The following is a 20336-nucleotide window of genomic DNA, read 5'->3' on the forward strand; positions in this document are numbered from 1 at the left end:
AAGGAACAGGGGATCAATATAATGGAGATAGTAGGAACTGCCGATGCTGGAGAATCTGAGGTAACAAGGTGTAGAGTTGGATGAACACAGCATGCCGAGCAGGAAAGCTGACATTTCGGGTCTAGACCCTTCTTCAGAAATGGAGGAGAGGAAGGGGGTTCTGGACCCGAAACGTCAGCTTTCCTGCTCCTCTGATGCTGCTTGCCCTGCTGTGTTCATCCAGCTCTACGCCTTGTTATGTCAATATAGTGGAATAGTTTTTTAAATTCCAGATATATGGTTCTAAACTTGGAGGACGTGAACACAGAAGAAGGAAAGTTGGATACACAACTTGGCTTACAAGACCTACCAGTCCCAAAATCTTCCTTATCAAGGGCATGGAGGTCAGCAATCAGTTGTCTTTTTTAAATACAGCTGGAAAGGAGAAATTGTTACCAAAAATAAACATTTATGATGTCTAGTTCACCTGATTTAAAATCACTAAAAATTACACTTTTAAAAAGAAAATACTAAATGATTTACAGGCTCCATTTGTGTATCCTTTTTGTAGTTTCTTAGTAAATCAAACATTTTTAATATATGAGAACATTTGTGTCATCCCTGCTGGTATCTCTGCACCAGAAGAATGAGAGCAATTTATACTCTTCCCAAGCTAGTGCCATCAACTGTTTATTACAACATAGGCAGTTTTTTTTGAGCAGAATCTGATACTTGCAAATTGAATTTTAAACCAGCACTAAAGATCACAGAAAACACAGGTAGTTTGGGATATAACTTAGCTACATTTAATGTTTCTCAATCTTTGTGCTGGTTGTGCCAATTTTTCCTCATTGAGCTGAGAACACAAATAAGTGGAAACTGCATCCTTTTGAACTGAAGGCAAGAAAAGGCTACCATCTATCTAGTGTGGTTGACCCTGGTCCAGTATGTATGTTATGTAGTGTTATCAGTCTATTGAATTTGTGACTAATGATTTTTAGTTTTCACATGCCTGGCCATCGCTTTAACAGAAGTTGTATTTTTCATTGCAATTAGAAATGTTACGTAAGGGTAGTATTTTGGACTTAGTTTGATCTTAATGTCATTGTATTTTTGCTGTGTTTGTCTAAACCAAAATGTACAGTGTGGAAAGATTTCTACACTTCATAAGGAGAGTTTATAAATGCATTCATTTTGGAAATTTTGAACATAGTGCATAGAGAGAATCTCCTACCTTTAATGAAGTGAATTCATGTCAAACCAGATTTGTTTAGTTCACAAAGAAGTTAGCAGACTTCAATTTGTTAGCCATCAAACAAATAATTTTGTAATTCTAGCCTGTTTTTGTATAGTTTATATATTATGGCCAGGTGTGTGGTTGGTTGGAGATGATGAGGAGATCATTTCAGCTCATTGAATTTATGTCAATTCTTGGCAAAGCAATCTAGTCATCATCTTTTGCAACTCCGTCAAATCTCCTTTGTTCTAAGGAGAACCACTCCATCTTTTCCAACCTTACATTATAGCTAAAGATCTCCATCACTATGAATCATTCTAGTAAATCTCATCGGCATCCTCTTGAGGATCTGTACGTTCTTCTTCAAACGTGGTGACAGAATTGGACGAGTTGAGGCCTAACCGGAGCTTTATAAAGTTCAACCTTTTTTGTGCTCAGTACCTCTATTTATTAAGCCCAAGATCCCAAATGCTTTGCTAACTGTGTTCCCAATATGTATGTCATTTTTTAAAACAAGTGTATGTGACTACTTCGTCCCTCCACAAACATGAATGCATAAACACGCAAATCACATCTCGTGGTACCACTCAATCATTTCTTACACTGCTTTATACTATGACATTCAGCACCCAGGCTAAACATCCCAATGCTGTACCTAGCCCAGCAACATGTTTGAAGTTTGAGTTGCACGTATGCTGCTCACTACCTTTACCTACGTTGAGTTATTCCACTATGGAAGGAATAGGCAGCAGTTGTGGAGACCATTCATACAGTTAACGCAGAGGGAGAATCCAGTAAACTTTGAAATAACTGCACTGGTCTGAACAGAAGTTCCATTTTAAGGTATGCAAGAGAAATTCAAACCAGATTTTTTTTCCTCAAGGTTTACTGCTTTTTTTTTGTCCCCTTCTGGTGGGATTGTGTTCTTCTATTTTCAGGAACAAGTAGCGCACAAGAGGCATAAAATCTATAAGATGTTGTTAGGACCAAGGTGATTGTATCCCTACAGCAACCTGGAGGGTTGCTTCTTTAGATCAGGGGCAAATGTTTTAGAAAATTAGGTGAGCCTGTGCAGGGAAGACCGTATTTGACACGGGTAAGTTGTTCTCTTACTTACCTTCTCCATTAACTCTTCATTCTTAAAAGTTATAAGAAATGGAAACTGCAGACAGTGAGTTCCTCCCATCCTTAGCCTTCCCATATGCTGTCGGGTAACCAGACTGAAAATGTAAGTGTAAAGGAGGCAGGAGAAGAAACAATGTTGTAACACTCAGCCACTAGCTCAGATATTGACACTGGGGCAAGTATAGAGTCAGACTGTGTGTATGGTGAGTTACCATGCACAAATGGCCTGCAGCCAAGCCAAGAGAGTAGGTTAGCTCATCTGTGACCTTCATGGAAGGCAAGGTTTCATACCAGCTCTTCTGCGCAGTGTTTGTATTTTAAAATAACGAAATGAGAGGCTGGATGAACACAGCAGGCCCAGCAGCATCTCAGGAGCACAAAAGCTGACGTTTCGGGATGAAGGGTCTAGGCCCGAAACGTCAGCTTTTGTGCTCCTGAGATGCTGCTGGGCCTGCTGTGTTCATCCAGCCTCACATTTCATTATCTTGGATTCTCCAACATCTGCAGTTCCCATTATCACTGATACAATTTGTATTTTAAATCTTGTTAAGATGAACTGCTTAGTGCGTTGGCAGGGCTGCCAGCTGGTTGCCTGTTAATGGCTTGGTGTTGCAAGGCACATTGAGGATCTCAGAACATTGGGAATTGCTGATGTAAACATGCCTTGTTGTAGATGTTTTACTGCAGGATATAATTACCACATACCATTTCCATCGTAAATGTAACCATGGAAACTTGTAATGAAAGTAGAATTTGGGCAAAAAATGGCATCGATCTGGGGACAGAATTGTGTCTTTGCAGGAGGATGGGTCTGTGTGGGATGCTGCAAAAGGCGGTGTGGACTTATTGGGCGGAAGGGCCTGTTTGTTAAAGATGTCACTGCAGCACAGTTGAAAAGAGTAATGAGAGTTATGTGACATCATGTGTTTGGTACTGTAGCAATGTCTCCTGTACATTGAACTTTTGTACATAGCATTAAAATTTTTTTAAACATTTGTGCATCTGCATGCATTTGTTGTCAAAATTTCCCTTGTAAAATCCAATGGCCATATTTACATAGGGTTCCACACTATAGGGAATCTAATCTAATCTAATCTTTACCACCTTAGAAATGGTGGGAACAGCCATACAGACCTGCAGACCAGCCCACAATAGAAGGTCTGTTGGCAAATGTTTCAGTTTCCACAGGCAGCCTTGCCGATATAATAGCTGCAAGGAATGTTCAAGCACGGATTTTGAGATTTCTTGATTCTGGCATAAAGAGTCAGGCTGCAGCCATCCAGACTGATTGCTCCACCCATTTCATCATGGGTACAGATCTCATTGCTCAGTGTGGCATGCTGACTCTCGTAGAAGTCGAGCAATCTTGTCCAGCAGGAGACAAGGAACACTGAAGCGCAACCCAAGGGATATGATAGTGCACCTGTGGAATATGAACTCACTGTTCTTTTGGGATGTAACAACATTTGTGTTCCCACTACTGTCACTTTGTCAATGTCTTACAACTGCCACTAGGTAAACTTATGAAAAAGATGCTATTTATGCCTAAGTGGTGATGTCCAAAGCCAGACTCTCAAGGCGTGGAGCTATTAAAGAATGTCCCGTGAAAGTTTGCAGCCTTCAATCTTCTGTGCTGCAGCCACTGGAGCCACATGGTCTAGAGACAACTGATGTGTTTGTTATTAATAATGAATAATATGTTTTCTAAAGGTATTTTACAGCAATGCTAATACATGGTGATACACATGCTAATACTCAGTGGTATTGCATTGTTTAGTCCAGTAAACTACTTGAAGAAACTAAAACAGTCAACATACATTTGGTGTCTATGTAATGGTCTTAGATGAATTAGCCTCATTGAAGCTGAGGCAATTGGCCTCCTACCAAGACAGTCGTACCTGAGTTTACAACGACAAGCATAGCTAATACATTGAAAGTAGAGATTTTTTTTAAAAATTCAGTACCTCAGATACTTGAATATTATGTAAGCCATATTGAAGGCCACTCTATCAATATGATGTGCTCAATGGAAAAAGTGGAAGCCAATAATAATGTTGGAGATACAAGACCAGTGAAGAAGGGGCACGTTATTAAAAGTCGATAGTTTTATGCAAAAATGTAGATTCTATGTGAGTGTACTTGCAAGGTTATATTCAGACAACTAGAAATTTTTGATCAACCTTTTCATATATATTTTGCCACACCTCTGGAGTAGGTAGGACTTGAACCCAGGTTGTCTAGCCTAGAGGCAGGACACTGCTATCATTGTGTCACAAGATTTAGATAAATAAGCTTGCGGTTGCCAGACTATGTAATGTCTCTAATGGGACTAAATCAAGGGTGTTTTCGAAAATTAAAACCAATTAGTCAACCAATTAGTCTCGCTCATTGATTTCATTCTAGGTTCTTAAAATAAATCATTAGGTGAAAAGGGACTCTGTTTCTCTGAGTACTAGCAGCCAACCAATTAACAAGCATGATAAAAGAAAACGGGATAACAAAAGGATTCCTTTTCACCTTGAATGCTAGAATTCAGTGATGGTTTAAAGGAATTGCAATGACAGAGTCACAAACTATAAAATTAAGAACCTTGCAGTTGATAGTTCAGCTCCCAATGTCATTTCTTTTGAGTCTGGAAGAAAGGTATCCACATGAGAAGGGATCTGTTTTAAATTGACCTTGTTGTGACCAACGAAGAGGTTGAGTGAATAAAGAAGGGGAGCCAGTTCATCCATCCATGCTTAGGAGCTTAATGATTTTGAGTTATGTCATCTGAAAACATATTTGATTGTGAAACCTCACAGTTGAAGTAGTGGATGTGGAATTTATTATCGTAACCTCCAGCCATTTGCTATATAGATCGTGACCAATAGCTAAAAATCTGGTGATTGCTAGGGGCTGCTTGGTATTTATCCAAAAATACCATTCTGAAATTGTTGCCAAGGTTTTTTTTGCAATGTACTCTATTGCAGGTGGAGGATGTAGTTTAACAGATTTTTCACTGAGTGTACTTGTTACTTCAGGAGTAGAGGACCTTTTAAGACTGGTCATACATGGACAATATCCACGATGGCTGCATGCAATAGAAAAAGCAGTTTAATTTAATTTTTAAGAGGGAAAGCTGGAATATTCATTTCGTTTACAATTTTAATGTGATAGCTGAGGTTACTTTTTCTTAGTGAGCCTTCCTTTGTCTGCTGGCTATTATTCTACCTGAAATGCAGACAGCTGTTTGCCAGAGAAAGTTTTGAAAAGAATTGCTTACTGCACTACCCATTGTTTCTAGTCATTCAACCAATTCCATACGCGTATTGCTACTGGCTCCTTCATTCCATAACCTGTGACAATGCCCACAAGTCTCTTTTCTGACACTATCAAATATCTTTCAGAAGTCCAAATAAACCACATCAACAGCATTCCCTTCAAAAGCCCCTGTTAAATTCCTCAAAAACTGAACAATCACTGTGAGACAATATAGACCTGAAATAAAAATAGTGTGAAAATAATTTGGAAAATTTCCAAACTGCCTTAATATCACTCTTCCAATCCTTTCCTCTTCTCTATTCATTGTTATCTCATGTTTTTGATGTTCTCTTCCAACTTTCTGCCTATTCACTGCTCCCACACTTGTCATCTTCCTGTTCTGTATGCCTGCTGTTATATAAATACTTCCATACCCCATTTGTCAGCCTGTCTTCCCCTTCCAATGTCTCTCCTTCCTAACATCATTATCTCTCCATTTTCATACTTGCACTGTCATTCCAGACCAGAGAGTTTTTTTTCTAACAGGGAGGTACAGGAGTAGCAGAATTTGCGTTCACAATCCAGTATTTCTGGAATTCTAAATGAATCCAGACAAATGAAACAAACTTTATTCATCAGACTCCCTGCCCATTGTCCTTTTGTCTGAAAACCAGTGTCCACTTTGTATTTCCAGATCCGAACTGATTTCATGTTCAGTTTTGGCAGCTTGCAGCATACCCCAAGAGCCCAACATTCCATGCTGGCTGCATCCACCTTGTATACTTTTGTTCACTACATACCAGCTCCTCCTAGCAGGGCTGGCAGATTGAAACAGTCACGTGTTATGAAACAGAAGGAGATGATTTGCCCATTACGTTTGCACCAGTTCTACGACCTTATGCCAATCTCCTGCCTTTTTGTTTTCATATCACTGCATACTAATTCTATCTAAATAACCACTCAATGCCCTCTGGAATGTCTCAGTCGAACCTATCTCCACCACATTCCCAGATAGTGCATTCCATACTCTTGTGTGAAAATAATTTTCTCACATCACCCTTACTTCATTTGCATGTCGCTTTAAATATTTATTGTTGTTCTTCTTTCACAAGCAGGAGCAGCTTCTCTCTCTCTACTCTGTATAGCCCACTCATGATTTTGAAGACATCTTTCAAATCTCCTCTCCACTGTCTTATCTCTAAGGAGAACAGTCCCAACTTCTTCAGCCTATCCTCATACCTGAAGTTTCTCACTCCTGAAACTATTCTTGTAAATAGCTTCTGCACTTCCTCTAGTACATTCACATCCTATAATGTGGTGCTCACAACTGCACATAGTACTCCAGCTGAGGTTTCATAAGTGTCTTGCACAAGCTCAGCATCAACTTTCCTGCTCTTGCAGTGTACAGCAATTAATAAAGCCAACAACATGCTTTATTAATTGCTTCCCCCCGTCCTGCTACGTTCAACGATCTGTGCACAAGCCAAATCCAGTAAATGTAGAAACAACACAGCAGACTTTAAGAAATAATACAAGAAAAAAAAACTATTTCTGGAGGGAATTGTCAAACTGAGCCAAATGATCAGTTATGTTACAATATGTCAATTGCAGTCACTTTCAGTGAAATGTATATTGGAATTGATTGGGTGTCTGGCTGATTTATTGCTTCTTTTTCCCAGGGACTTCTATCCAACGTCTTGCTGTGAGCTTGCAGGCTGGATTTAGCCTACGGGTTGAAAGTTGCCCACTCCTGCGTTACATAGAAGATAGGAGCAGGAGCAGGCCAATCAACCCTTTGAGTCTGCTCCAATATTTGATATGACCATGACTAATCATCAAGCTCGATACCCTCAGCCTGCCTTCCCCCCAGTATTCCTTGATCTCTAACTACAAGAACTATAAATAACTCCTCTTTGAAAACACAATGTTTTGGCCTAAGCCACTTTCTCTGGTCATGAATTCCACATGTTTACCACTCTTCGGTTGAAGAAATTTCTCCTCATCTCAGTCCTAAACCCCTTGCCCTTAAACTATAACCCTTTGTTCTGGACAGACCAACAATCAGGAATATGCTTTGTGCATCTATCCTGTCTAGTGTTGTTAGAATTTTACAGGTTTCTATGAGATTCCCCCCTCATTCTTTTAAGCTCTAATGCATATAATCTTAACTGACTCAATCTCACCTCATAAGTCAGTCCTGCCATCCCAGGAACTGGTATACCTTCACTGCAATCCCTCTAAGGCAAGAACATCCTTCCTCTGATAAGGAAACCAAAACTGCACATAATATTCCACATGTGGCCACAATGTAATTGCAGCAAAACACTCTCGTTCCTGCACTCTAATCCTCTTGCTATGAAGGCCTACATGCCTTCATGTGTACCTACATGCCTTCTATATTGCCTGTTGTACCTATGCACTTACTTTTAGTGACTGGTGCATAAGAACACATAGGACTTATTGAACACTCCCACCTCTTAATTTACAGTCATTCAAATAATAATGGGTCGTCTTATTCTTGCTACCAAAGCCGATAACCTCATTTATCCACATTATACAGCATTTGCCCCACTCACTTAGCATGTCCAAATCACACTGCAGTATCTTTGCATTCTGCTCATAGTTCACTGTTTCACCCAGATATATCACATCTGAGATATTACATATAGTTCCCTCATCTAATTAATTAACGTATGTTGTGAATAGCTGGGGTCCTACCAATCCCTGCGGTATCCCACTAGTTACAGCCTGTGATTCAGAAGAAAGACCTATTTATCCCTACTCTTTGTTTCATATCTGCTAACCATTTTTTATGCATCTCAATATGCTACACCCAATACCATCCATTTCGATTTTATCCATTTATCTCTTAGATGTAATGTTGCTGAAAGCCACCTGAAAGTCCAAATAAACCCACATCCACTGGCTCCTCCTGATCAATTCTACTGGATCCTTCTTGAAGAATTCCAGCAGATTTTACAAGTATGATTTCCCTTATGTAAATATGTACTGAATGTGTCTACTTCTGCTATTATCTAAGAGCTCTGTAATAAAATCCTTGATGATAGACTTTACATCTTCCCCACTACTGACATCAGACTCACTGGTCTATAATTCCCTGTTTTCTCTCTACGTCTCTTTTTATGTAATATGGTTTCATTAGGTACTCTCCAATCCGTTGGAACTGTTGCATTGTCTAAAGCGATCTTGGAAGACAACCAGCAATGCATCTACTATTTGAAGGACCACTTTAAGTACTCTGAACCATAGGTTATCAGGCCCTGGAAATTTAACAGCCTTTAATCTACTCATTTCTCTACCAATACAAATTTGCTTCATTTCCTGCCTGTCACTAAACCCTGAGTTCTTCATGATTTGTTTTTTTTTTTGCATTCTCCTTTGTGAACTCAGAAGCAAAGTATGAATTTAATTTGTCAGCCGTTTCTTCGTCCTCTGTTTTACATTCCCCCATTTGACTGTAAGGGAGCTGCATTATTTTTTTCTCTTTGCATGCCTATAGAAACTTTTACAGTCAGTTTTTCTGTTCCCCCAAGCTTATTGTCACACTCTGTCTTTTTCTTAATCAACCCCTTTGCTGACATCTAAAATATTCTTAATCCTAAAGTCTTTTTTTTCTTGCCAATTTATATGATTCCTTTTGTGTATCTGATACTGCCTCTAACTTCCTTCGTAAGCTATGGTTTGGCAATTGTTCTCTTTGCACTCTTGCGCCATACTGACCCCAGGCACTGGACATGTGCCTGGTTTCCCACTAGAGATGTCTATTCTCATTCTGTATCTTTATGGTGGATTTTGAAGTGACCATTTGATCTTTGCTAGGGAACAAATCTGAAATAAAAGTTGACACTGCTGACAAATACTGCCAACTCTTTTCACGTTAGATGTGGTTGAAACCCATTTCATTGTCAAAATGTTGTCAAATGTAGGCTTTACTCCAGCTGCTGTCGCCCTATACCCAACAATGTTGATGTTAGAAATCACAAATGTATGCATTTCTTTGTATGTCAAATTGTATTGTGTGCATTGAGTGAATGCTACTGAGAACTGCTGATTATGTTCTACTTCTTCTCTTCCCTGGACAATTGTCATCAAGTAGGTTGAACCTGTCAGAATGACTGAAGAAATGCTCTTCTAGAACATGCCAGCTGTTGAACGTAGGAACAAAAACAGAGTTGCTGGAAAAGCTCAGCAGGTCTGGCAGCATCTATGGAGGAGAAAAAAGAGAGTTAACATTTCGTGTCCAGTGACCCTTTCTCAGAACCGGACACCGGACCCCGGACCCGAAAGTTAACTTTTTGTCTCCACCACAGATGCTGCCAGACCTGCTGAGCTTTTCCAGCAACTTTGTTTGTGTTCCTGATTTACAGCATTCGCAGTTCTTTTGGTTCTTAGCTGTTGAACGTAGCCCATTCTGTGATACTGAAACAAGCCTTTGTGAGTAATAAAGTGGATACCATTTATTTTGCTAGTGGCATCGAAAGAACGCTTTGACGCAAGTCAAACCTCCTGTAGACAATGGGCATGAAATTATGCCGATTAATCTTCCCTCATAAGAAGTGGATACTTGTCTGGAGTAATTGTATTTTTGGCTACTTAAAGTTTAATCTACGTTCATTATTTTTGCATCATACAATAGAAATAAATTGATCCATTCAATAATTAGTCTGCTTTGAGTTATTTCAGTTCCAGTGACATTTTGGCACAGACTGCAAATGGCAACTGTCTCAAAATTTGTGTAACTGGTGGAGTGATATATCAATTTAAAAATCATGACAGTACTTCCTAATATCCTCAAATCCAGGAAATAAGAAAAAATGCTATTGGATATAGTCAAATGTCATTCATTTATTTTATGATTTGTGGGGTTTTCAAGTTTAAAGCTGGGATTGTCAAACAGACTTGCTTCCATTAGGGTTTCAGTAAAGCACGAAAATATCCAGCTCTGCATTTTTGTAATGCACTGGATCATTCTCAAAATCAGAATAATTGAAATACCATAAGCTTGATGAGTGTTTGTTGCAGGAGGGAGAAAAAAAATCATGAATATAATATTGCTAGAGTTTTGTCACTCAATGTAGATTCTTTCACGCCAACATTGATGGGGAGTGTCATTGAAAACACAGATTGCCATGATGTCAACTCAGCTTTCTTTTTAAGGCCTGGTACTATATCACCCATGATGATGTAAACATGCCATATTCACTCAGAAGAATAAATTCCTCCAGGTACCAAACTGATGACGTCTTCAATCACCTATATCCCTAGGTGAGGTGATTTTACTTTTGAGCTCAAGTTGCACTTTTTTCCTCTTGAGTTGGACATTGTGTTGTGAATTGTTGGGTATTTAAGAATTCCAACTTGAGGCAAGTTTTGCTGAGACTGATAATGTCTCTTTGTACTCCTTGTACTTGAGCTGGATTGGAAAGCTTTGACTGTGGTCAGTTAGTCTGAGATTGCATTTCTGCATCCCCTGTCTGAATCGCTCATGATGTAGTCAATTCAGACCACCATAGTTCCTGTGTGAGAACTATTCTTGAATTCACAGAATTCAAGTTTCTTCAACAAGTTAATCGTAAATTATTTTATTGGTTAGTATGCTATATTTAGAACATAGAACATAGAACATAGAACAATACAGCGCAGAACAGGCCCTTCGGCCCTCAATGTTGCGCCGACCCGTGAACTAATTTAAGCCCATCCCCCTACACTATCCCATCATCATCCATATATTCACTTATCATCTGCAACCAGAGGATGGAAAGTTGGCTTCCAAGAGGAATGCAAGGCCAGCATTTATTTCACCTGTGACAGCTCTCTGGTATAACAATGATTCTTAACATTCCTGTCAGCTCCTAGAATATATCTGCATTCTTTAAGGCAGTAGCCACTGAGAGAGTGAAATCTTTTTATCCTACTCACTGCAAAAACAGCTTGAATAAACATGCAAACATGATAAGGAAAATCCCATCTAAGCTAAAGATATGCATTACATGTGATTAAACACAGATATTTTGTCAATTAAATAAATTATCCTGTAACTACCAAAGACAGCTATTCTTTCACCACCAAAAGAAAAGGATCTTGATGGCTTTAATCATTAATTAAATGTTTCAATATTAAGCAGTTTTTGAGGATCTGATTAAATGAATTAATTTTTTCAACACTCTTTGGAGGCTTCAAAAAGATTTATACTTGGTTATTTGCTGCCAGGGCCTTCTTTTTTTGATAAGTACTGTCCTTTCTGTTCTCCATTGCTCATTCTCACACAATATACTAAATACCTTGTATTGAATTGTCAGATGGTCTAAAACATTACCTCAGGGTTCTGGAACCTCAGTTTTGATTACTCCTCCCTGCACATAAATCACTTAAAAGCTCAAAAAAAATGATAATTTATGAATGAAAAAATCTTACTGCAATGCAGCCACACTCTGTTTTATGGACTCACCATTTCCCCTTACATCTCTCGTAAAATATAAAATAACAAGGTGTAGATCTGGATGAACACAGCAGGCCAAGCAGCATCAGAGGATCAGGAAAGCTGATGTTTCGGGTCGAGACCCTTCTTCAGAAAATTTCTCCAGCATCAACAGTTCCTACTATTTTGTAATATATATATCCTTTGATCATTACACGTGGTTTTGAGTTGGTGTTTATTTTAAAGTACTTACTGCCATTTCAAAAGTAAATGTGTCTTCTGTGAGCTGCTTGAATACTCACTGGCTTCTCCTCGAATGCAATGAAATCTTTTTTCTGGTGTATTGCTGCTACCTGTGGACTATTGATACCAATTGCTATCAAGTAGCCTTGAACCCTGAAATTCATCAATTTCATTGCTAGGATGCACACCCAACTTGGAAGAAAAGGCACAGGAGCTGATTTGATGCTCTGCAGTTTTGGGTCTCAGGGCAGGATAGAAATGTTGAATGATCACTGGAATTAAGTTCAAGGAAGTAGAATGCAGGTCTCATGGTCACAACAAACTTGGAGTAGGGTTGGGAAAAATAGGACAGAAACTTAAGAAAGATGCACATTTAGGCCTAGGGCAGGAGAAACCTAGGGAAGTCCTAGGTTTTCTCTTTCGCTATCACTTTCTATCTCCCTCCCACCACCACCCACTGGCCATTTCTCTCTGTCTCTCTCAATTATCTTTCCAACTCTGTGTTTTTGGCCTTTAATCTGTCCCTTAAAACTCTCTCTCTCTCCCTTAAAACTTATTGTTGTTTGAGGCTTTTTGGCCATCTACCTTCATATTTCTTCTGGTAGTTTAATATCATAGCATTTTTGATGAAGCTTCTGTGAAGTATCTAGGGATTTATTACTTTAAAAAACTATATTTGTTGCAGTTTGTTGCTGCTATTTGGCTTAATGGACTTGGGAACGATTTCTTTACCAGAACTCCATGAGGAAGGTTGAAAGGGTATGTCAAAGAAACGTTAACACAAAAGGAACTTGTTGTCCAGTACCAGTGATTAGACCCAGAATGATGCTGTTATCCAGTGGCTCTCCAAGTAAATGCAACTAATTTTTTAAAAATCAACATTGAGTATAATTTTAGTACCTAATTTGTTCATTTTAAGAGGGTTCTCGAGGGGTATCCATGTAGAAGTAATTGGGGGCAGAGAACCAATCCACAGGCAACTCTTTAATTGATTTCCTACATGATTGTATCCAGTGAACAAGGAGGCATAAGCAGCTTAAACTACCACATCGCCAAAAAATAAGGAAAATCAGAATAAAAGCTCACAAGCCCAGTGAGCCTTTTGAATTAATGATAAATGTAATGTAATTTTTAGGACATTCCATACAAAAAAAGGAAAAATAGTGAGGCAGAATAAACATTTTCATGTTGACGGTGGTGCACGTCTGGAACAAACTGCCAGACGAAGTAGTGGAGGCTAATACAATAACAGCATTTTAAAATGCATCTGGATGGACATATGAATAGGAAAGGTTTAGAGAGATATGGACCAAGTGCTGGCTAATGGGACCAGATGAATTTAGGATATCTGGTTGGTATGGATGAGTTGAACCGAAGGATCTGTTTCCTTGCTGTACGACTTGAATTAAATTCAAGCTTTTCAGTGTCTTTGCCACAGTTCCTAGAAGAAAATGAACAAAGAACGTGACACTGCAGCACTGGAGCAGAAAAGAGGAGGGACATTCATAAAAGAAAATAAGAGAAAAACTTGTAATTACATTGCACTTTCCATGACTCTTTATAGCTAGTGAAGTTTTTTTTTTAATTATCTCTGTTCTAATGCAGAAAACAAGGCTGCCAATTTTGCATGGTATAAACTCCCACAAACAGCAATGTGAGACTAACCAGATAATTAAGTGTGGAGCTGGATGAACACAGCAAGACAAGCAACATCCCAGGAGCACAAAAGCTGACGTTTCGGGCGTAGACCCTTCCGCTGATCAAGGGTCTAGGCCCGAAATGTCAGTTCTTGTGCTCCTGAGATGCTGCTTGGCCTGCTGTGTTCATCCAGCTCCACACTTCGTTATCTTGGACTCTCCAGCATTTGCAGTTCCCATTATCACTAACCAGATAATTAGTTTTGTTGACATTGATTATAGGTACGTATATATTGAGCACAATAACTATCCTGCTGTCTTTGGAATAGTACCATACTTTCATCTGCACCCAAGTAGGCAGATAGTGCTTCAGTTTAATGTTTTATTTAAAAGATGACACTTCTAGCATGATCATACTCTCCCAGTACTGCACTTCAGTTTCATAGAGTAGATTTTTGTGGCCAAGTCCTCGAGTGGTTTTGACCCTGGAACTTTGTAATTCGGAGTCAGGGATGCTAACAACTAAGCCATAATTGGTGCTAGATCAATGGTGGCAGTAGCTCCCTGTAAGAAATAATGACAGTGTACAGATTTGGATTCTAAACTTATTACCTGATGGACAAACTCTACAGACCAAGTGTTACTTAGTATGCAATTAATATGTTCAACTGCAGTCACTTCATCTCTAATTAGCATTTTGCCATAGTCAAAAACTGCATTCTGTATTTATTTTTTATAGCATGCTTTCCATAGTTCCTGTTTAAAATGTAATCCTAAGCCAATGTTTCTCCCAGCTTTTGATCAACACACCTCTTCACATTTGGCTGACTTATAACATACAGTGACCATAGAAAGCTCTTTTCCTCAGTCTTTCAAGAAATTGTGAACCAGCTTCCCACAGTGTGACTTCGTCAGTGATTTCTTTGCTTGGACACAACAGAGAACTCTTCCAGTGCCCTTAAATTTCCAGCAATTCTGTCTCTTTGATCAGAGAACATCTTTCCAACCCCATTCTGTTTAGTAGATTACAATAAAATAATTCTTCAGTATCTCTGTCCATATCTTTCTCTTTGGAGCTCTCATTTTTTAGTTTCTTTTACACCAATCTGCCTGAGAGCCTAAGTCGTAGCCAGCCAGTTTGTCCTTTGTTGTTAAATGTTGTACTGGACATGTGGATCTTAGTAGCACTTGATCCAGGACCCTGTTCCGATAGCATCAAGTCACATTGGCTTATCATTGGGTAGATCTAACAAGAGATCACATCCTTTTTAACTTGAATTAATAAATATAGTTTAAAACATTATGTCTCAAACGTATTGTCTTAACCACCAAAGTGAGGCAATTGCCATTAATAAAGTGGACGGATTTCCATGTGGCTGACGTCCTTCCTTCACCCTTCCTTTAGGTTTTGAATATTTAAATCCAGTCCCATTATTTAGCTCATTCATCCCAAGCTACAACATAGCAACTGAATGGTCCATCGTCAGCCGTTTAGCAGGGGACAACTCCAGCCTATGTTTGATCATCTTGGTTACTCAATTAGTTTGATTTGACCCAGAGTCTTCCCTCCATAAAATTTTTGTCTGAAATTTACCCCCTGTTGCCCATGGATCTTGTAAATGGAGCTGAAAGAGTTTCTCTCCTGCTAAAATAATTGTTTAAATCTCTACAACTTGTCTAAATCATCTCACAAAAGTAAAGAAATAAAAATTTGTTTGATTGCATAGTGTTTAGACATAAATAGGTATGTATCTTGCATTACGTGGATTTGTGAGATTTTCATGTCTATGGAGGGGACCTCAGAAATAAATGGTGAGAACCTTTGGGCCATGGACATGGAGGGAATCAGCCTTAACAATAAATACAACCATGAGCTACTGCCTACAGAAATGTACCTTTGGTGATAATATTTATTTTGTGCATGTCGCATTTGGTAGTTACTTTAATGTATTCTTCATGACCAGTTTGGTTATTTAAATAAAAGAACATCTACTTTTGTAAACAATCAAGATTAAAATTAAAGCACATCAAACCTGTAATAATTGCTGTCGGGACTGAGAAGTTTCGTCTTTAAAGATTTACATTCCATGTTAATTTTGCCCTACAATGGAAATATCTTTATCTAAGCAGGTTGCTTTGACATTGAAGAAGACCATGCCTTTCTATGTTATGTTTTTGAATACTGGAGATTGAAATAAGAAAATGCTGTATTTAAAAACCAGCCTTTGAGACAGTGGCTAGAGGTTTATAAAGCAAGTAACCTGACCTCCATGCCAGGAATCATGTAAGCAACTGTTTAAATAGCAGTAATAGCAGTTTGAGTTGTGGACTGTTTGGAGCTGAGGATTTTGTACAGATACAACTTTTGCTAGCAATAAGAAGTCAGTTGGTCTCTGGACTAGTGACCAGTTATCAATGACCAAGACGTTTTTGTCTGCCAACAGAACTGTGTGATTGATTCATGGGTAACTGAACAGCTCAAAGTTGGGAACAAATTAGAGTGAGAGAGAAATGTTCAATTCTTCCTCATCTTTGGAGCAGTCCCTCTGTTCTTTGCAATCAAAACTCAATGCAGACCTGAAGAAAATCAGTTTATCTTTCCCATAACTGTTGTTGTATGCTGTGACTTCTAACTTAAAAATCATTTTTTTCTTGGCCTACCAGCCACCCTGTGCCTCACCAGCCAGTGAAAAAAACTAAAGAAAGCCAAATGAAGCAATGCACAGGACAACAGAAAACTCAAAGATTATCTCAACAACAGTACCTGGGGACAAAGCCAACTGAATTGTCTTTTCAGTTTTCCCTTGTGTTTAAACCTATTTACATTGTTTATCTGCATGTATGTAAGGGGGAGTTTATGAAGGCATTAAGGTTTTAATTAATAGTATAACATGCCAACAGTTTGCTAATTGTTCAACAGCAGCCATTGTTAACATCCCAGACGAATCCAATTTTAAAAGAGACTTTAAACAAAATAATAGTTATAAACAAAATATCTTTCTCCCTTCCTCTGGACATTACAGCAGGGAGTTCCAGAGCACAGAAAGCAAAACTACCAGTGATGGGGGAGGCAGATGTAAGCAAACCCAGCACACACCGCCTGGGATTTGTTGCTTTCTGTCACTATTGTCGTCTTTCCTCAATTTAATGCCATTTCTGAAATTTATTGAGTAAAAGAAAATCTTTGACCAGTGGACGGTTGGTACTTTTTATTCTGTCTTGCACAGGTTTTAATAAGAAAAGCACTCATTGTAATTTTATGTTGATCAGGCATTTGAAATTTTCCTCCTAGCTTTTAATTTAATCAAACAGTGAGAAAGATAAAGAAAATATTCCATTATCACAGCAGACTGAGTGATACAGACTAGAAACTTAGGATATTCGGACTGAATTTGTAGTTTTGCAGCTTCGCTCAAAAAGGCCAGGTTTTTGATAGAGGCTAAGTCCTTCAAGTAGTAATGGCAATAAAGCATTAAAACATTATTAGTTAATACATTTAATTAAATTGCTGAGAAAAGAATTATTCTGGCAACTAATACAGATTGTCAGTTGGGCTTGTAATATAGCACATACCTCTGTACTAGAAGTTGCACATATTAATTACAGGACCCTCTTTGTAAGAATATGCACACCCACACTGCACCTGTTGCAACTCTGCAAAACAGGTGACAGCCATTTGCTGGTTCGCTTCTCGGGGCAATGCATCAACCAATCAGAATCAACCTGCCTGATTTAAAACTTAAAGCCTGGTAGTTAACTGTCATTCAGCATTCTCTATGACAATGTAACAAATTCCTGTCAACTAATCCACACTGTCCTCTCTTAGTATAAATGATGTTTTTTCCTTGAATTGTGAGTTTACCTGTTGAATGCAAACTAAAAAGCTTTGTCACTTCTTTTAAAGAAATACTCAAGTTCTGTATTATCATACAATTACCAGTCAAATTGTTAAATAATTAAGTAATTGTGAAATACATCTGGTGATACTTAGTGCTCCCACAGGAGAAGGCCGAGAGGTAGGGCAGAAAGATTTGGTGTGGAGAGCCCACTGACTTTGTGATTTCTCCAAAATTAAGCTGGATGTGGAAAGAACTGGGAGGGTTCTTATGGCACAGTGTGATATCCCTGCCTAACTGACAGAATGCCCAGGTTAAAGCCCTACCTGTCTTGGGGGTGTATTACAACAGTTTGATTAAAATATTCCTTCATGTTATGAATAATGTGAAAGACTGGAAAGGACCGGGGACAGGATTATTGTCCAGAGGCTGCTTCAAGGTTTGAAATTGCTATTTGAGGGCCTACCACAATACTGGCGGGGCTACATGTACTTAAAAACTGTTCGCCTCTGATTAGCTAGCTACTGTGGAGGTAGGATTTCTGTCCTGCAGGCCCTGGAAACCCTGGAAGCACATGATGGCGATACTTAACTGGTATTAAATTCCATTGGTCTTCCTAGATATAACAATAGCAAGTTTGGCACTGGCTTTCCGGCCAGTGGATAGTACAGTGCTGTTCTGATTAGATTCTGCCTATCACCTTTATTCGGGGTAAATGAAAACTTAAATATGTATTTTTTTTCTGTCAGTTTCAACAATTAACAATATAGTGGAGATCTTTTATGAAAGCAATTTTCATTAGTGAGGAAAAGCATCTAGCAGCCAGTGAAAGACTGAGTTTGCATGATTGCCTTTTATTATAAATGTGGGCACAGGAATTTCCACCTAAAATTGATAGAGATGTGCCTTAAGATGATTGATCACAGAACAGCAGATGTTTTTAGATGGGAAGCTTATGACAAAATTGTCTTTTAAATAAAATACATATTAAACCATTATGCTCATTTAGAGTCATAGAGATGTCCAGAATGGAAATGTACCCTTCAATCCAACTTGCCCATGCTGACCAGTTGTCCTAAATTAATCTAGTCCCATTTACCAGCATTTGGCCCATATCTGTTTAAACCCTTCCTGTTCATATACCCATCCAGATGCCTTTTAGTATAAAAAGTAAGGTTACACTTTAAAAACTAATCACCTAACTGCTCCCCTGCTGTGAGCTCTCTTACATAGGTTTTTCCAAGGTCAGCTTTGAATTTTGCTGTTTATTTTTCTTAAATTGCCTGCAATGTCCAGAGATACTTGAAGCCAAACAGCAGAGGCAGTCAGCTGTGCAAGTTCACCGCTGGGTCAGACAGCTGTGTGGGTTTATTTCTCGGTTGGACTCACTTCCCGCATAGTCACTGCCTTTGTATCTCTTCCACCTTTTTTAAAGTACTGTTGTTTTGATTTTTTTTTCCCAAGTTTCCAAAACAATGCAACAGCTTATAAAACAGTAATTATTGCTCCTAGAATGTGAGGAAATCAGCTCCAACACTGAAAGTACATTACAGCTACATTTCTTTCTCATTCTCCATCTTGGATTATTTAGAATCCTTTCTTGTTTTGATTAAGAATTGGTAGGTAAAAATCAATAGGTTTTCATATTTTATTTTCCGTGGGGCTGTAGAAATAAGAACAGGACTAGCTTTTGACTTTTGGAATTCTGACAGACTGCCCAAAAACTTTGGAGAGCTCATTATATTCTGAGGTCCAGACTTTGAAGTCACACCCTGATGGTGGAAACAATCTTCTGGCTGTGGGCTGGCATAATGTAGGTGTTCTGAAGACCAAACAACCAGAAAAACAAAATGTCTGGCATTGAGCATAGAAGTTGGGGAAGTATGGGCTTGTATTTCCTGATCCTGGTTCCACAGAAGTAACTTTGAATTAACTGAAAGGGTATCTCCTGCTTTTCCTTCAGGTTTTACTGACAGAGGTCTATGAATATTTCCCATAATTAGTAGCAAAAATGACAATTGCCTGGAATTTTCAGTTAATGGGAAGGGTGGAACTTGTTATACATTATAGTGACTGGTGGATATATACTTAGCTATAGCTCTTGTGTAGCTGTTTATTGTCATTGAGTCCCTGACTCAGCATGCACACTTTATGGTGAATCTAGTGAGAGAGCAGGGCAACAGTAATGTGTCTTTTCATCCAAACAGATGAAAGAGTCTTCACTGAGATATACAGGATGTATAAATTGAATTTAAATAATATATAAAAATGAAAGAGTAGCTAAGAGACACGAGATAACTAAAATGTTAATATTAGTCTGTTTCTTAAATTATTAACATGGATTACATATTGATGGAATGAGGCATCACACTTTTAACATTGGTTCCCAGTACTGGAGAGAATCTTTTGACTGATATGCTCATTAAAATTTCATTTATGTATAAATGCACCAGCCATAACTCTGGTGTGCTGAGTGGCTAAGTACAAAAATTTCACAGCCTTGTGTGGTTTACATGGTTGAGTCTACTATTGAAATACTGGCATAGCAAACCCAAAGTTGGAGTTGGCTAACTCAAGATACAACTGTGATAATAGGA

At 38.6% G+C, this 20336-nt stretch overlaps 1 protein-coding gene across 6 annotated transcripts in view; it reads left to right on the forward strand.

Annotated features, from left to right (window-relative positions):
* Positions 1-20336, forward strand: part of pde10a (phosphodiesterase 10A) — a 479754-nt gene that overhangs the window by 309809 nt on the left and 149609 nt on the right. The window lies entirely within an intron of this gene.

Source organism: Stegostoma tigrinum, chromosome 9 (assembly GCF_030684315.1).
Source record: "Stegostoma tigrinum isolate sSteTig4 chromosome 9, sSteTig4.hap1, whole genome shotgun sequence".
Lineage (NCBI taxonomy): Eukaryota > Metazoa > Chordata > Chondrichthyes > Orectolobiformes > Stegostomatidae > Stegostoma > Stegostoma tigrinum.